The sequence below is a fragment of the Miniopterus natalensis genome, chromosome 5 (assembly GCF_054644295.1).
Source record: "Miniopterus natalensis isolate mMinNat1 chromosome 5, mMinNat1.hap1, whole genome shotgun sequence".
Taxonomy (NCBI): Eukaryota; Metazoa; Chordata; class Mammalia; order Chiroptera; family Miniopteridae; genus Miniopterus; species Miniopterus natalensis.
In genome coordinates this window covers 70,600,496-70,616,452 of record NC_142085.1, presented here as the reverse complement: position 1 = coordinate 70,616,452, position 15,957 = coordinate 70,600,496, and the positions used below count along the sequence as shown (strand labels likewise).

The following is a 15,957-nucleotide window of genomic DNA, read 5'->3' as shown; positions in this document are numbered from 1 at the left end:
TATTTTACCTCTTTATCTATACCCTGTTCATTTCACTGGGAAAATTGCAAATGTACAAATGAATAGAGAAGATAGTATAATGAACATCCATATTCTCACCGCCTAGTTTCCTCCCTCATGTTTAGTATACTTTGTAAAGTTGGGTATGGAACACACTGCTATTCAACAGAATCTTCTCTTTTTTTCTTTTGTTGCGAGGTTTGAGTCACAGGCCTTACACCTTTTTCTTTCCTTTGTCAGTGTTGGCAGATCTTTTGCTAGATTTTATACGATTTTGTTTTGGTTGGTGTTCATTATGTTAGGTAGCATGTGTGGAAGATCCTATGATTAGGTGAAGATGCTCTGATTAGATTTCATTTCCTGCATTCTTCATCTTTTTTATATATATTTTTTATTATTTTTAAAAAATTTATCTTTATTGTTGAAAGTATTACAGACGTCCTCCTTCCCCCCCATTGACCTCCTCCACCCTGCACCTGTCCCCTGCCCTCAGCCTCCAGGCCTTCACTGCACTATTGCCCATGATTGTGTATAATGGGAGCATATACAAACATAAAGAGATGATTAGAATAATGAATTTCCAGATACCCATCTTCTAGCTAATTATCAATATATGGTCAATTTTGTGTTATCTTTGTACCCCCAAACCCGTTTCCCTACACTGTTCCATGCTGGATTGTTTTAAAGCAAATCTCAGACATTATATCACTTCATCCATAAACACTTTTGTATATGTCTGTGATGGGTAAGCATTTAAGAAAACAAAACCAAATCAAAATTCCATTGTCACAACTGAAAAGTTTAATATTTCCTTAATAGCAAATAGTTACAGAGCCTATTCCCAGAGGAAATGAGAAGGTGTTTGCATCCTAACCTTTGCTTTGTATTTCAACATAATGTGGCTAAACATTCCACATGGAGAAGGTCAGCCTTGTAATGCTGGATCAATAAGCTGCTGCCTTGTTTCCTGCAGACAGCTTTATTTCCTCTTGATTTGAGTAAACAGATGAGGTTTCATCAAGAGTTGAAATGTGTAACTGAATTTATGAAGACCCATTTTATACATCATAATACTTGTGTCATGTTTCCAAACTTCTGGGAAGTCACCATCTTGCATTTTAAAAAGCATGTTTTATAAATTGACTTTTCTTTTTCTATTGTAGAATTTAATTTGGATAATGATCATCCTATAAGCAATAATAGTTCTTTTCAGTTTAGTAGGCTTTCTATTCTAAAATCAATGTGGCTCAGTTCTATCATTATGCCCCCAAAGTGACTATCATGACTCTTTTGTTAAGTATTAAATTAGAATTGCTAGTTTTTTAATTCTTTGAATACTTACTGAATGGTGGGCAGAAGTACAAATAATACAGCTGCATACCATACTAATAAAAACAAATGTTGTGCCTTGAAAACCATTTTTTCTCTGAGAATAATAAGTATTATGGAATTCTGTATTTATTTATCACCGAGTTAAGTTCTGTAGTAAATAAAAGATTATACTGTATTTTAGTTAGAGAATTCCTTTTCAGTGTTAGACATGGTTGTTTTGTAAAATAACCTTATGAGATCACTTTTATAACTATAAGACAATTACATTTTTTTAGCGAAGGCCATCACTTTAAAAATATGTGAAATGGTTTTAACTGCAGAAAGTGTGTATGAATATTGCCACAGCTGGTAAATAAAGTAGATTCTGTGAATTTTTCCAAATGGTGACAGGAACTGGAATAATGTGATTCATTTTGTTCCTACTTGTGATGTTAATGAATTGTGAATTAGTGCATTGAAATCTCTACTGGATTGTCCATGTAAGACTGTAGAGGCTGGTGTCTTTTCTATGAGAGATACTAGTATATGTATTTAGAGAGGTGGTTATTTTCTTCATCACTGTAACAAAGAATTTGAAGCATCTTAGAGGAGATAAAATTGCTTAAGTAAAAACAAATGGAGGTAGGTAAATTAGAAATTAAAAAAAAATCACAATGAAGATCTGCCCTCTGCATACCTTCTATTTCCTGAATATATATATGTGAGCTGTGGCTATAGCCTAACATACATTTTTATTGGTTCTCTTTTTGTATACGTGTGTGTGTGTGTGTGTGTGTGTGTATGTTTTGTTTTTACACAAGAAGTATTTTTGGAGAATATAACATTTGATAAAACCATTACTCTTTTAAATGTCTGCTGGAAATTATCAAAGGTTTTTTTCCATGAATATGATCCTTAAATATTTTGGCCTTTTAAAGTATAAAGATGAATAACATTTTTGAAAAAAGGAAATTATGATAATTAATAGTTGAGCCTGATATTTTTTTCAGTTTTTCAAAAAATGATAAGCATTTATATGCTTAAGAGCCAATTCTTTTAAACCCTCCTTGTGAAAATGAGTCATATCATCCAAGGCACAACTCATATGTCAGCTTTTCTATGAAGTTCTAGTTTCCACAAGTAGAGTTAATATCTCTGTTTTCTGTGTCTCCCAAGAAATTTAATGGCAATTAGCCAGGTTGGGTTTTAAAATCCTAAAATGGTCAGTTTTTCCTACTACGTAAATTCTTCCAGGGGAGAAACCCTGTATTATTTGTGTATCCCAGTGACCAACAGAGAGCAAGGGATTATATAGATGTTTGTGGAATGAAAACCAGTAAATGAAAAAAAAGTTTAATAGAGTTTCGACTGTTCAGATATTTTGCTTGTTTTTGTATTAAGATAATAATACTGACTGACTCCAGTAGTCAGAAATTTTTTTATTTTACAGAAATTTTTTAGGTGTTGATAGTAATGTGAATTGACTTGTACTTGGAATTTGAAACAGATTTCTTATGTGGAGATGATGGAGATGATCAGCTAACAACAACTACTTTTCTACCCAACACTTACTTCCCTCACCCTTACCTCTTTCCTGCCCCAGAGTGGAAAAGGTGGCCTTTTTTCTGTCTGGATAAGCAAGCTCCTACACAGTTGCACGGTAGAATCCTACCCCCATCCCTTTTAAACTACTCAGAGATTCCTTTCTATCAATTAACCGCTAACTGTTCTGTATTTCTTCTCTTTTTTTGACAGTGGTTCCCAACCCTCCCTGTGTCAGAATCTTAGAATCATAGAACTGTAAAGAGCTGGAAGAAATGGAAGTTTTATGAGGGAACCTAGAGACTTTAGGGGGCTTGTAATTAATTAACCTTGAGACTTGGCTGCTCCCTCCCAGCTCAACACCTTAGAATCGTTGAATTCCATCCATTCAGTCTCCTTGTTGGTTTTTGGCCCCCCCCCCAAATCTCCATTTCTCAATATAATATATTCTGCCTTCTATGCTATTATTACTTTATAATGTTCTTCTCCTGCTCTTAAGATCCTGTTCTTTTATTACGTGAGTCTCCTTCTCAGTGACCTCTAGTAGCTCCCTTCTGCTCTAAGGGAAGTCAAAAGTAGCAGTTTATTCCTCTTTCCTCCCCCATTTGGGTCCTATAGTTCAGCCAGAGGGTTCTTCCATGTCTTTTTGTACAGCCATATGTATTTCTGAATTTCCTTACCACGTTCCATAAACTGTACCTAGAATTCCTCCCTTCTCTCACTATGCCTACCTGATTCCTACACCAAATCATAGAATGTTAGCTCCAGAAGAGTTTAGCAATCATTTAATGAGGCATTTAAATTTATAGATGAAGAAACTGAGACCCTGAAATGTTATATAATCCCCCACTACCTAGGCAGCAAAACAAATTAGCTTGCTTTGACTCAGGTTATAACTCAGGTAGGTGTCTTTGTTCACTTTTCACAAGATGTTTTTCTTTAAAAATGCAGCTCAAATTCTAGCATTTCCCTCAAACTGTCTCTGATCAATCACCTCAGTTAGAATTCTGGCCTTCAGACTTTCGTGCTATTTACTGTGTTGTGGCAGCATTCATGCTTCTGTTGTAATCATAATTAACAGTGACATGGCTGACCTTTGAGCGCTTGCTTTGTAGTAGTCACTGTGCTTATATAATAAGCACATTGCTTATTCCATTTGTATCTCACAAGCAGATGACATGGTATCTATTGTTATCCACATTATAGAAATATGGAAACTGAGGTGTAGAGAGGTAAGTCTTTAAATGTCAAGACTTAGGTTTGAGCTTAGTTGGGTTCTGACCCCAGAGCCAAGCTCATTTGAGCTGTTCGTAGTTTTTTAAGTGTAAACATCTTTAGTTTTCCACTGGATTCTAAGGCTCTTGATAACAGTGAATAGATCACGAATGTCTTTGTATCTCGTACAGTTTCAGTCACGGAAGAGCTCAGTAAATATTTGTTGATTTCAGTCGGACAGGTGGGAACTTGTCCCACATGAGGATGAGATATGGTAGATAGCTTTATTTTTGTGGAATTATATCCCTGGGTTTCTAAAGTCCCATTTCCCTTAGTCCAGTCATAGAAGAAGTGTAGCTGGGGTTTCAGTAAAGCTAGGAGCAGAATCAGAGTCCAGAGTTTTCTTTCCATGTTGGAGCTGGGTGCAGTTCAGCATCAGGCTAGTTACAGTATATTAGTTCATTATATGGAGGGTCCACATGTCCTTGGGCCACACGGAGAATCCAAGCAAAAAGAGCCCCAAGTGTCCTGAAAGCACGAGAGAGCAAATTCCTTTGTTCAGGGAATTAAGTATCCCAAATTTCTGCATGCTTGCAGTGGCCACGCCCATTCTGACCCTTGGCCTCTGTTCCCAGGTGTGATTGACAGGCAAGTATTGCAGGGAGCATGCCTATAATGTCTGGCCTTCCCGTTGCTTCTTTCCTGTTATTAATAACTAGGTTAATTATAACAGTATCACTGTGAGAGTTTGCAAGAGAATCTCAGTTGTACACAGTCTTGGCTTTGTCCATTGTGTTGGGTATTACCTTCTTCAAGTTGTCCTGAATCTATCTCTGAACCAGAGTGTTAGCAAATACCTTTCCATATAAGATTGGCCTCTTTAACCAAGAGAGGTCTTGAGCACTTTTCTCAAAATAGGGTTTTGAACTGTCTTCTAAACAGAGAGCTTCCAAGCTGGTGGGATGATTGAGCTGTGCAAAAGTAAATTCTGATTATGGATGTGGCTTAAGTGAATGATTGTCCTTTGTAGCCAGCAGTTAGGTGTGAAGAATCTTTCGTCCCTTCTACAAAGCGAAACCCTTAAGCTGCTTAGGCATATTGATTTTCCATTTTTCTAGGATCTGAGTTTAGTCTTCTTTGTTCTTTTGAAATAACCCCCATAAGGTATTGTGCCAGCGTAATTCTTTAGTGATCAGGAGTATGAGAATGAGGCCTCCCTCTTAAAGGGAGGCATTTAAAACTTACTGTGTGATGGAGACTTCACTAGGGGTGGTGAACACATAATACAGTGTACAGATGATGTGTTGTGAAATTGTGCATCGGAAACCTGTCTAATTTTGTTAACCAGTGTCACTCCAATAAATTCAATAAAAAGGAAATAAAAGATTTGTAGGGTGATCTTTGAAGCATAAATTTCAGGACATTTGAGTAACTTATTTGAAGTGAATGCTACTAATATCTTCAGTGGGAGGATAAGTAAAATGTTCAAACTGAACTGAGTGGAGAAAGAGCACTAGTTTAGGAGACAAAACACCTGAGTTATTCTAGTTCTTTATCATTAACCTAGTTGTATGTTCTTTGAAAAGTAACTGAGCTTCATTTTCATCATTTCTTACTTTTAATGAGTTGGATATTATCCCCTGGTTAATTAAAATAAGTCTACTTAGAATTTAGCATGTATTCTCTAGACTACTTATTGGCAAAAACCTATTGAATTTACTACCTCTGTGTTTGATTATCTTTGAGACATTTTGGGTGCCTAGTCAGCCTTTTCTGTGGCTTTTAAAAAAATTTTGTCCTTTGCTATTATGTAAGTAGCTTTCTCTATTAATATTTGTATATTTTAATATTTGTTTAATATTTGTATAGTTTCTCATTCTTACCTGTTTCCTTACTTTTCTACCCATTGGTCTAGACAGACATTTAGGTAAGTCTGTTCTTTAAGTTTGAATACTTAAACCAATAGTTTGCCTTTTTAAAAGTTGCCCACTAGGTATTTAGCACTCTACTGCTACATTTTAATATTCCCTACCATTCTCTATAAACTTGTGAATCAGTTAGAGCCTTTGGTACATCTAAGCGGAGGATGTCATTTAATTTATTAGCAGGTGTTGCTGTCTGCATGTAATTATATTTGACTACAAATGCATTTTACAAGATGAATCTGCTGAAGTCATTATATACATGATTCAGATTAAGGAAATTATTTATTACTGAAGTAAGTGCTTGAGAAATTGTCTATTTAGAAATGCAGTGAATTTAAAAGAGATACTATTTGAGGATCTAAAATATGCAGGGGAAGCTGCATCTTTTACTTTGACCTTATTACCATACAAAGGAAAGCTTACATAAAAAATGATTTGTCCCTCAATTTCTTCCTTCTGAAGCTATAGCAAGCTGTTATCCATTTAAGTTCTGGCTATGTAGTCAATGGAGAAATACTTTCAGTAGGAGCCTGTTGATATAGTTTTGGCAAATTATGGAGCCCCTGCTTCAATAGTTGCTTTTAAACACTTTTTTTTTTTCTTTAAATCTTTATTAATTTTAGACAGAGGAAGGAAGAGGGAGAGAGAAAGATAGAAACATCAATGATGAGAGAGTCATTGATCAGCTGCCTCCTGCACGCACCCCCACTGGGGATCGATCCCACAACCCGGGCATGTGCCCTGACCGGGAATCGAACCGCTATCTCCTGGACCATAGGTCGATGCTCAACCGCTGAGCCATGCCAGCCAGGTGCTTTTAAGCACTTTGAAACCAAGGGTCCAAGAAGCAGTGGTGAGAGCAGGATTCTGGCAGCAGAGAAGGCCATGCTGTGAGAGGCCACTTTTCCAGTGGTTAAGGAAGGGGCCAGGCCCTGTAGTCAGTAGTCTAGAGAGAGAGAGAGAGTGTGTGTGTGTGTATGTGTGTGTGTGAGTGACTGTGTATGTACATGTGTTTGTGGATGGCTGCAGTGTATATATTATCCTCATTGGGTTGAGGGGGAGCTGCATGGAAAAACAAAACAAATCCCCCCTGAGGATTCCATTGTTGGACAAAGGGCTCAGAACAATTAAATCTTGGTTCAGACGTTTAGGTAGTGTGGCACCAACATCTGTGGCCTATTAAAGATCAACTTTCAGCAGTTTGGTAGCAGTTGAATGTCCCTGGAATGTTTATGCTAGCAATTGCTTTGTAATTTGACAGGCTTCTCAAAGGTTCCAAAGTAAATGTATAAAATCGAAGTCATTCTTTGACATGTGAATTATGTTCAGGACTTCATGGAGGAAAATGTACTTTTAATTTCAGGAATTAACTTGGCAGTTTAAAAGTAGAGCAGTGAGCCCAACCAGCGTGGCTCAGAGGTTGAGCATCGACCTATGATCTAGGAGATCTAGGTTCGATTCCCAATTAGGGCCCAGGTTTCAGGCTCGATCCCCAGCAGGGGGTGTGTAGGAGGCAGTTGATCAATGACCTTCTATCATCATTGATGTTTCTCTCCCTCTCCCTTCCTCCCTCTGAAATCAATAAAATGTTTTGGTTTTTTTAAAAGTAGAGTAGTGATGGCTCTGATGCTTTCTGCCTGTTTTAAAAAAGGTATTTCCATTTAATGAAATTGTAGAATGTAAACTTAACTTTTGAAAGGACAGTGATTAATGTAGTATTTACCCAAGTGATTCTTCAGACCTGACTAGTGGAATTTACTTAAAACACTTTTTCACAAATGCTCAAGTGGGGAATAGGGTGATATTTTCAGGTTTCTGTACAATAAACTCTGAACTGTTAAGCTTTTCACTCCTAAGCAAATAGAGAAGGCCTCTGCATTCATTTGATGCTTTTCCCAAGTACTGCCCATCAAAGGAGGAAGTAAGTCATAAGGAAATAAAAGTTTGTATTTCCTTACCAGACTCCTAGAAAGTGGGAGAAACTCGGGAGGAAACTACCCATGTAAATATGGAATGTTTAAGATTTTCTTTTTCTCTTTAGTGTTCTGCCTAGTCTTAACACTAATGAGTTATATACTGATTGGAAGGTGGGACAGTTGAAATGTTTGCTCTTTGATCCAATCACAAAAACTCCCAGAGAGAATCACGCTACCTTAAGAGTGGATCCTTTTTTACTTTGCAGCCCTCTTCAGCTGAGTTGAGCAGTCTTTATACACTACCTACCCTCAGTAATATGATCATTCACAAAATGTGGCAAGACTTTTTGACCGGCTGGGCGTGGCTCAGCGGTTGAGCATCGACCTAGGATCCAGGAGATTGTGGTTCGATTCCTGGTCAGGGCACATGCCCGGGTTGCGGGCATGATCCCCAGTAAGGGGTGTGCAGGAGGCAGCCGATCAGTGACTCTCTCATCATTGATGTCTCTCTCTCTGACATCAATAAAGATATATTTAAAAAATAAAAAGACTTTTATAGGATTTGTGGAGAATTAGGGACACAAGGAATAAAGACATGACAAGTCCACATTATTTCAGAGTGAGAAACATTGCTTTAAGTAATTATTACTTGTAACATTTGAGTCATCTGATTACTCAAATATGATTAGAAAGCAATAATGAAGAAAAAATGTATATGTAAATATGTATTTATCTGTAGTAGGTAATATACACTGAAGAACTTCTCATGAAACTGGTATAATTTAGTACATGATTTAGTTAATGTAGTGAATGTTTTTTTAAATTAATTTTTTCTTCTGATTATGGAGACATAAAAGTTATGTTGCCTGAGGGCTACTTTGGCGAAGGACATGTACTTAAAACAATATCGTGTTTTAGTGTTCAACGTATTGGATCATATTTAATGATTCTATCAAACATTTATAGTTAACATTATCTCTTTTAAAATAATAAACCAGTTAGAATCAGCTTCTTGTATAGTCTAGTATGTACTGAGCACCAGACAAAGGGATATTTTTACTTCATTGCTTTATTCCCAGGAGAGCAAAGTTGTCACACTGAGGGATGATCCAGCCCATTAGTGACAGATAGCACGTGACTAGGTAGTCTAGTGGGGGGAGTAGAAATGAGTTCTGCACACAGAACAGAAAACTGCTTTGAGCCTGTGTCACAAAGGACTTGTTTGGTTTATATGTTTCTAAGGCGCCTAATAATTGCTTTTCCTTTTCTGGAAATAGTCTTTTAAAGCAGGTATTAATTCTTAGGTGTCAGTAATTCTGATGTTGCTGTACAGTGATTGGTAATGTGAGTTGTTCACTTTATATCATCTCTCTGTTCATAGCACTTAATAAAGGACAAGTCAACCTCATAAATTATAACTGCTGACTTTTAAACTCAGATATCTAATTTATTAAAACATGTTGAAACTCTGGCTTTCTGTTTACTCATCATTTTTTGTCAGATCTTTTGAAATTATCTTGGCAGCCACCAAGTAAGTATACTACTACATGGTAGATGTTTGAATTTTTGCTTAGGCACTAGTGATAGAAGTTATGATGCAGAATTTTCACTTTGCCTTCCTTGGAAATATTTCAATTGTTGGCATAAACTATTTAAAGTTGGATTGTTGAATGTTGAATTGATCTTGGAATATTGTGAAACTCTTGCAAACATGAATAAATACCTTTTAGACAATTCTTTTAGATTTGGGGAAGGGAAAATTAAACCCATGTTCATCTTTAAATTTCCTGTATTACTAGCTTAGGAATTCAATATATTTTTCTTGATATTGTTTTTTGGCTCAATAAGTTGAAATTTTCCCAGGTTGAGGACTGTCATAAGGCAATGCTGTTTTAAAACACATATTTATGTAGGAAGTCACATGTACACACAGCTTTTGTGAACAATTATGAAAAATCACAATTGTTTTACATGTTTTCTGATGTGATGCATAAAGGGTTAATTGTTATAGGGCATGGACACCGAGTCTGAATTAAAGGTCTGTCCTTCATTTAAGAAAGATAAACAAGCTACTGTCCATTAGTGAAGTATTATTTTGAGATAAACACTGGGACTAGAGCTTAACACAACTATAATTTTTGCTGATCGAATGTTCATATAAACTTTTCAATATTGCCAGTCCTATTGCTGTGATGTTTGGCTCATGGAATCACTGTTAATCATTGACTGCTTATACCATTGGCCTTGTATCTTTTTGGCAAACAATTTGGGTCTCTGCATGTTTGTGAGGTAATGGGTAATAATTGTTTGACTTCCTAGGCAACAGCCCTCTGAGACCCAATCTTCTGTGTTCCAGGGGGAGCTGTAACAGTTTTGATGAGGCCTGGCCCTGTGGAAAGGAAGCTTATTTGCCTTACTGTCAGCAAATACTTGGATGTGATATACACTTAGATGTGAGTCTAAATTGTAGGTCTTACTGTTATGACTAAGTGTATTTCAGATTTAAAGGAATGAATTACACCTAATAGTTCTGGCTTGCAGAAAGAAAAGAAAGTTCAAACCCAACCCTAATATTGAGAGGAAATGTAACTTTTTAGTATTTGGTTGTCATCAAGTACCTTTCATTTGTTACAAAAACATGTATTTTTCCTGTGTATTTTGTCTGGTTCCATACGTAGTATGTTCTGGGAACGAGGGATATAAAAGTGGTAAGAATTTTTGTACTTGAGCTTGTACAATGTTAGATAATGAGTTAAGTAACTGAAACAATGACAGAGTAATTTCATGACCAGTAATACACATTACTGAGGTACCTAAAAGAATTTACAGTAATGGAAGAAGTTTGAGAAGAATTGATGAATTAGATTAGAAAAGGGGATTGGGGAATCAAGAATGGCGGTGAAATGATAGTGTTTATGCTAAGACTGGGATGGTTGTAGAGGGGCCATACTGTGACTAGGACCTTCATTTCAGATTAAAGGAGTGAAAGTTTGATCTGAAAGGTGATATGGAGCTGCTAAGCTATGGCAAGATGAAATAACATTTTAAAAGGATGAATTGGATTTGGCAGAGATGTGCAGGATGGTTTGTGTGAAAGGCCTGAGTTGGTGTTGTCCACCAGGACAGACAGTTTATTGATACACAGTGGCTTCTCTCATGGCATGACATTTATGTTGTTCAGTTCACTTTAGTCCAGTCTCTGCCTTAGAGACACAAATTAGGTCGTGTCAGTAAGTATCTTATTATTAATGGGGCTAGGAAAAGCGGAATCTTGCTGTTCCTCTTCCCCATCAAGCAAGAAAAGCAAAAAACCAAAACCTCAACTCCTACGAATAAGTAATGAACCTTTTTATTAGAATGTCAATTTATTATAGTGGGGAATATAATGGTCAAGAGGAATAAATATGTACATCATCCTGTCTAGTGTGTGTTCTGCTTGTTGGCCAGGTGACTGGCACATTGTCAGGTGGTGAGTTGTGAGTGTGGAATCAGAACTGGAATGTTGGTTATAATGATAAGAGAGGGCTTATGAGTAATACAGTGCTGTTTTTTGCATGTTATCTGCCTAGTCTTGTTTATCAACAAAGTGGATCCAGATCCTGCCCTCATCCGTCCTCACAATAAGGCTATTCTTGCTACAAGGGACACTCAGTCTGACCACATACTCTCCCTCTGAATTTGTCTACTCAAGATTGAAAAACTTTTCTTAAATCATTTTAATAATTTAAGTCATAGTGCCTCAAGTCTTAGTAATGTGGGGACCGTTTGGTATCTTTTAGGTGACTTCTCCCAGCTTTGCTTTGATCCACTTTGTGATCATTTTCCGGTGCTATTAAAGGGTTCCTTTTCCCCCTGTGAACTGCGTGCAGTTTCAGATAGTCCAAGACTGCTGGAAGGAAAGTAAACTGGGGGGCCAGCTCAGGGGTTCAGTGCCTGCTCACAGTGGTAGTCCAGCTCTGAGCTCGCCTTGCTTCTTGTACAGTATTTCCATACCTTACAGGGCTTGGAGGAGAGGAGGAGAGGATTTACTGTGGGAATGAAGACAAAGGGATGACTCTACTGACCTTTGCAAAGAACAGGCGACAGATGCTAGTTACAGCGACTGTGGGTGAAGGAGGAGATGGAGTTGGAGGCAGTTTAGAAGTGAAAGCCTTAAGGGGGAGATGATTCTGTGGGAAGATGATTGATTTTTGACAAAGCTAAAATAGATCATCCAAGTGGAAATGAATATGGGCCAGTGGATAGATATTGTGATTTTGGTGATTGATTAAGGTCAGAATATACATTTGGGCAGACTCCATTAAAAATAATGGCTGTGTGATCTTGAACAAGTCTGTTTTAAAAAGGTAGTAGTTCATGCCTTAATTTCCTTAGGATGTTGGTTTAGTGATTAATAGCCAAATAGCTAACACTGTGGTATTATGCTAAGTATTTTTCTATGCAGTATCTCATTTAATCTTGAAAATAAGTTAGGAACTGGATACCTTTATCCCTGTTTTATGGGAGGGGAAACAGGCTTAGAGGGGCAGCCAAGATTCACACACTTACCAAAGGTGGGGTTGGGACTTGTAGGTGTTTGACTACCAAGTTTACACTCTTAACCACTGTACTGCATCGCCTCTCAATTAGATCACTTATATTAAAGCAATCAAAAAAGCACATGACTTAAAAACAAAACAAAACAAACTCGAAATAAACAGGACAGGATGAGACCTTCACTGGAGCAGTACTGGAATGGTAGCGTACAGGATGAGGGTTATAGAGCTAGTGGGCTAAGCAGTGGGGGAGCTCAGAGAAGGATGTTTTTGAATCTAAATTGAAGTGTATTAAGGAGGAGGTTGTTTATTACTAAACATCAGCTGAGGATATAGGTAGAGAATAAAAACAATCCTACAGCTGGATTTTCTCATCCTCAGGTATTACCTTTAAATATCACTTTCTCGGGGAGGCCCTGAAAGTAGTTGGGGTGTGATAATGTAAGATTCCTGAGTACCTAGTGCTTAGTGTAATTTGTAGTGCACCGTAGGCCTTTGCCATCTGCTAAATAAAGGAATCGTGGCGGTAGAGCTTTGGGAAATAAGCTTTAATAAGACATGGTGGTCCCTGCCCTCAGAGACCTCTCGGTGTAGCCGGGTGATGTGACTGTTAAAGCAGTCGTGTGCTAGTGAATAGCTCTCCAGCTGACATGAGCTCTTTCACTCATGGTCCCGCTCATTCACCTCTGTCACGTGCCATTCTGTGACACAAATGCCTGGTGGTTACTAGTGCCTTAGCCTCTCCCTTGGCCTGATGTAAGATCCTTTGTAGTGAGCCCCCCTCCTTCCCAGCAGCCCTGTACCCTCATTTCCCAACAATTTCAACCATAAGCCCTAAGCTTTAGTGTGATACCAAGTTACAAATTACTCATTTCCTTCATGAACACGCCGTATTTTTCCATGGCTGCAGCTTTTGTAGCTGTTCTCCCTCTGCCTGATTTTCCTTTTCCTCACCTGTCCAAAGGTGGTCACTGCGTCGTCTGCACTGCCCTCACCCCGCAGCAGCTGGCTTCTCCTTGCTGTGTACGCCTTCCGTGTCGCGTTACAATGATGTGTTTACATCCATCTCTAACCGTCACTGGGAGTGCCTGGAGAGCACGGGCCTCCCTCCTTTTTTCTCAAGAGTTTAGTCCAATACCGGAGTCATAGGGGGACTGTGCAATAAATAGATCCTGAAAGAGTGAAGAAATAATGGTTGACGGCCTCTTATAAATTGGCAGGTTTCTCCACTATTTGTTTTTAAAAAATGTTTATTTGATATGAAAGGAAAGTTAAATACTACTATAGACATAGGGTTCTCTTCAGGAAAGGGAAGTTTGTATTTATACCCATTGAAATCTTTGGCTCGCTAAAGATTAGATGGAACTAATTTTAGAGGGAAGGTGAAGGACAACAGGAAAAGAAATACATAGTAAAGCTGATTACATCCTTCAAGTGATTTTTAGGTAATCATGATTGTAAACTTTTAGGGTAGTGGATGAAATAAAATCTTTTTAAGTGTTTGATTTACTACTTAATAACTACACATACATATTAAAAATAGCAGTATATCATTTATTAATATGGAAAGATTGCTTTTGGCATTTTTATGAAACTTTTTATGTAAAACTTTTTATCCAACATAGTTTTCCAGGACATAACATAATGTTAATCTTCATTTCCTTTTAAATTGTTTGAGGTTAAGTACTTTTTTGCTCATTTGTTTAACACACATGTATTGGTGCCAAGCACTGTTGTAAGTCATAGGAATAAAATGATTTACAAAAAAGACAAAGATTCCTGTCTTCATGGAAATCCTGTTCTAGTGTTGAATCTAATATGCTGATGTCACAGAATTTTATCCAGCAACATACTTGATTACTAATATCTTTGATATCGACCAGAGGTTAGTATTACAGAATTCAATTTTTAAAAGATTTTTAAAAGGCTCATATACTCATATACAATGCTATTATTTATAATTGAGGGGAAAAACCTCAATTCCAGGAATGGATAGTAATGGTGATCACATTTTTCTTGTAATGGCAGCTAACACAGATTGTTTACCACGTACCAGGTACTGTAATACAACTAGAATGTTTTAATTCATTTGAACCCCACACTCAGTTTATGAGATAGGTGCTATCAATAATTTTCATTTTGCAGATGAGGAAACAGGGAAGGAGATTAAATCACTTGCACAGTAGCTAATTGTTTGAGCCAGGATTTGAAGTTAAGCATGTTAGTAATTTATTATTCAAAATAAAGCAATTAAGAGATTGTTCCCTTTGATGAGAGACTTTGTGAAGGTTTGAATATAAAGATGATGGAAGATTATCTGTAGGAGATATAGTATAAAGCAGGTAGTATCAGTATAGTAATTAGTATAGCATGTAGTAAAGCATGTAGTATAGTATAGTAATTAGGATCAGAACTGGAGCCAGAATGCTTGGATTTGTCACTTAGCAGCTGTGTGCCTTATTAGTTTCATCATCTGTAAAATGGGAACAAGAATAGTTTTCGTAAGGTTTAAATTAGTATTTGCAAAAACTTTTAGCAGAATGCCTGGTGCATGGAAGTGCTCAGGAAGTGTTAGTTGATGCTCTTACTATTATTGTTACTATCACCATTTTTAATGTTTCATGTTCTTGGGTGCATACCTTTCTTTCTTTGCTGATTGATTTTTCGATTTTAAATCAGTTTGGTGTGTGTGGCCAGGGTTTTGCACAAGAGGGTATTGGAATGTAGTTCTTTGCAGCTGTGTAGGATTTTTAATGCTTTTCATTAATTCTTGTTTGCTATGCTTTCTAACAGATAGTTAGAGTCACTGATATATATATATAGAAAGTCCTTCAGTCTTGAGATTATGTTTGCTGAAACGATCTTCTTCTGGGGGAGCTTCTTCTGTGGCAGGATCACAGCACTCTAAATTAGACCACATAAAGTGATGAGAAACGGAGAGTGCTTTACTCGCTGAATATGGGTTCTCGCCCCCCACTCCCACCCCGCCTGGAATATGGACGTAATGTCTAGAGCTGCACCAGCTGTCTTACAGTGAACAGGCTGAAGCTTCCTGTTAAAGACGGCGGGGTGAGACGACAAAAGGCTGGTTTCTGGACAACATTCTTGATGAGATACACCTGCTCTGGATTACCTACTCCCATACTTGTAGTCATGTGAGAAAAATGATTTTGGTGTATTCTAGCCATTGTAGTTGGGCTTTCAGGTAGGATCACTGAAAATAGCCAGTGTCCTCTAAAAATTAAAATCTAGATTATGTAGGAGAACAGCTTCTTAAGTCAATAAGATAAAGAAAGACAGCCCAGTAGAAAAATCAAGGATAATGGTAGGTGAGCCACAAAACTGGAAACCCAATGGCCACTTAATATATGATCTCTCTAATAGTTAGGAAATGCAAGTTGAAACAGAGAGACTTTTCCATAACCATCATAATGTGAGTCTAAAAATATCAGTGTTGGAGAAGATACAGAGGAATTGTTATTATCATTCACTGTTGGTGAGAATATAATTTGT

General features: G+C 37.3%; 1 protein-coding gene across 7 annotated transcripts in view; it reads left to right on the top strand.

The window, feature by feature from the left end:
* The window catches only part of EPB41L2 (erythrocyte membrane protein band 4.1 like 2), a 181,124-nt gene that overhangs the window by 19,965 nt on the left and 145,202 nt on the right, over positions 1-15,957 (top strand). The window contains exon 1 of one of the 7 annotated variants that reach the window (XM_087817617.1): positions 10,334-10,362. The exons of the other annotated variants lie outside the window; for them this stretch is intronic. The gene's annotated coding sequence lies outside the window, so the exon portion shown is untranslated. Of the gene's footprint in view, positions 1-10,333; positions 10,363-15,957 lie in introns of those variants that run through there. 7 annotated transcript variants of the gene reach the window in all.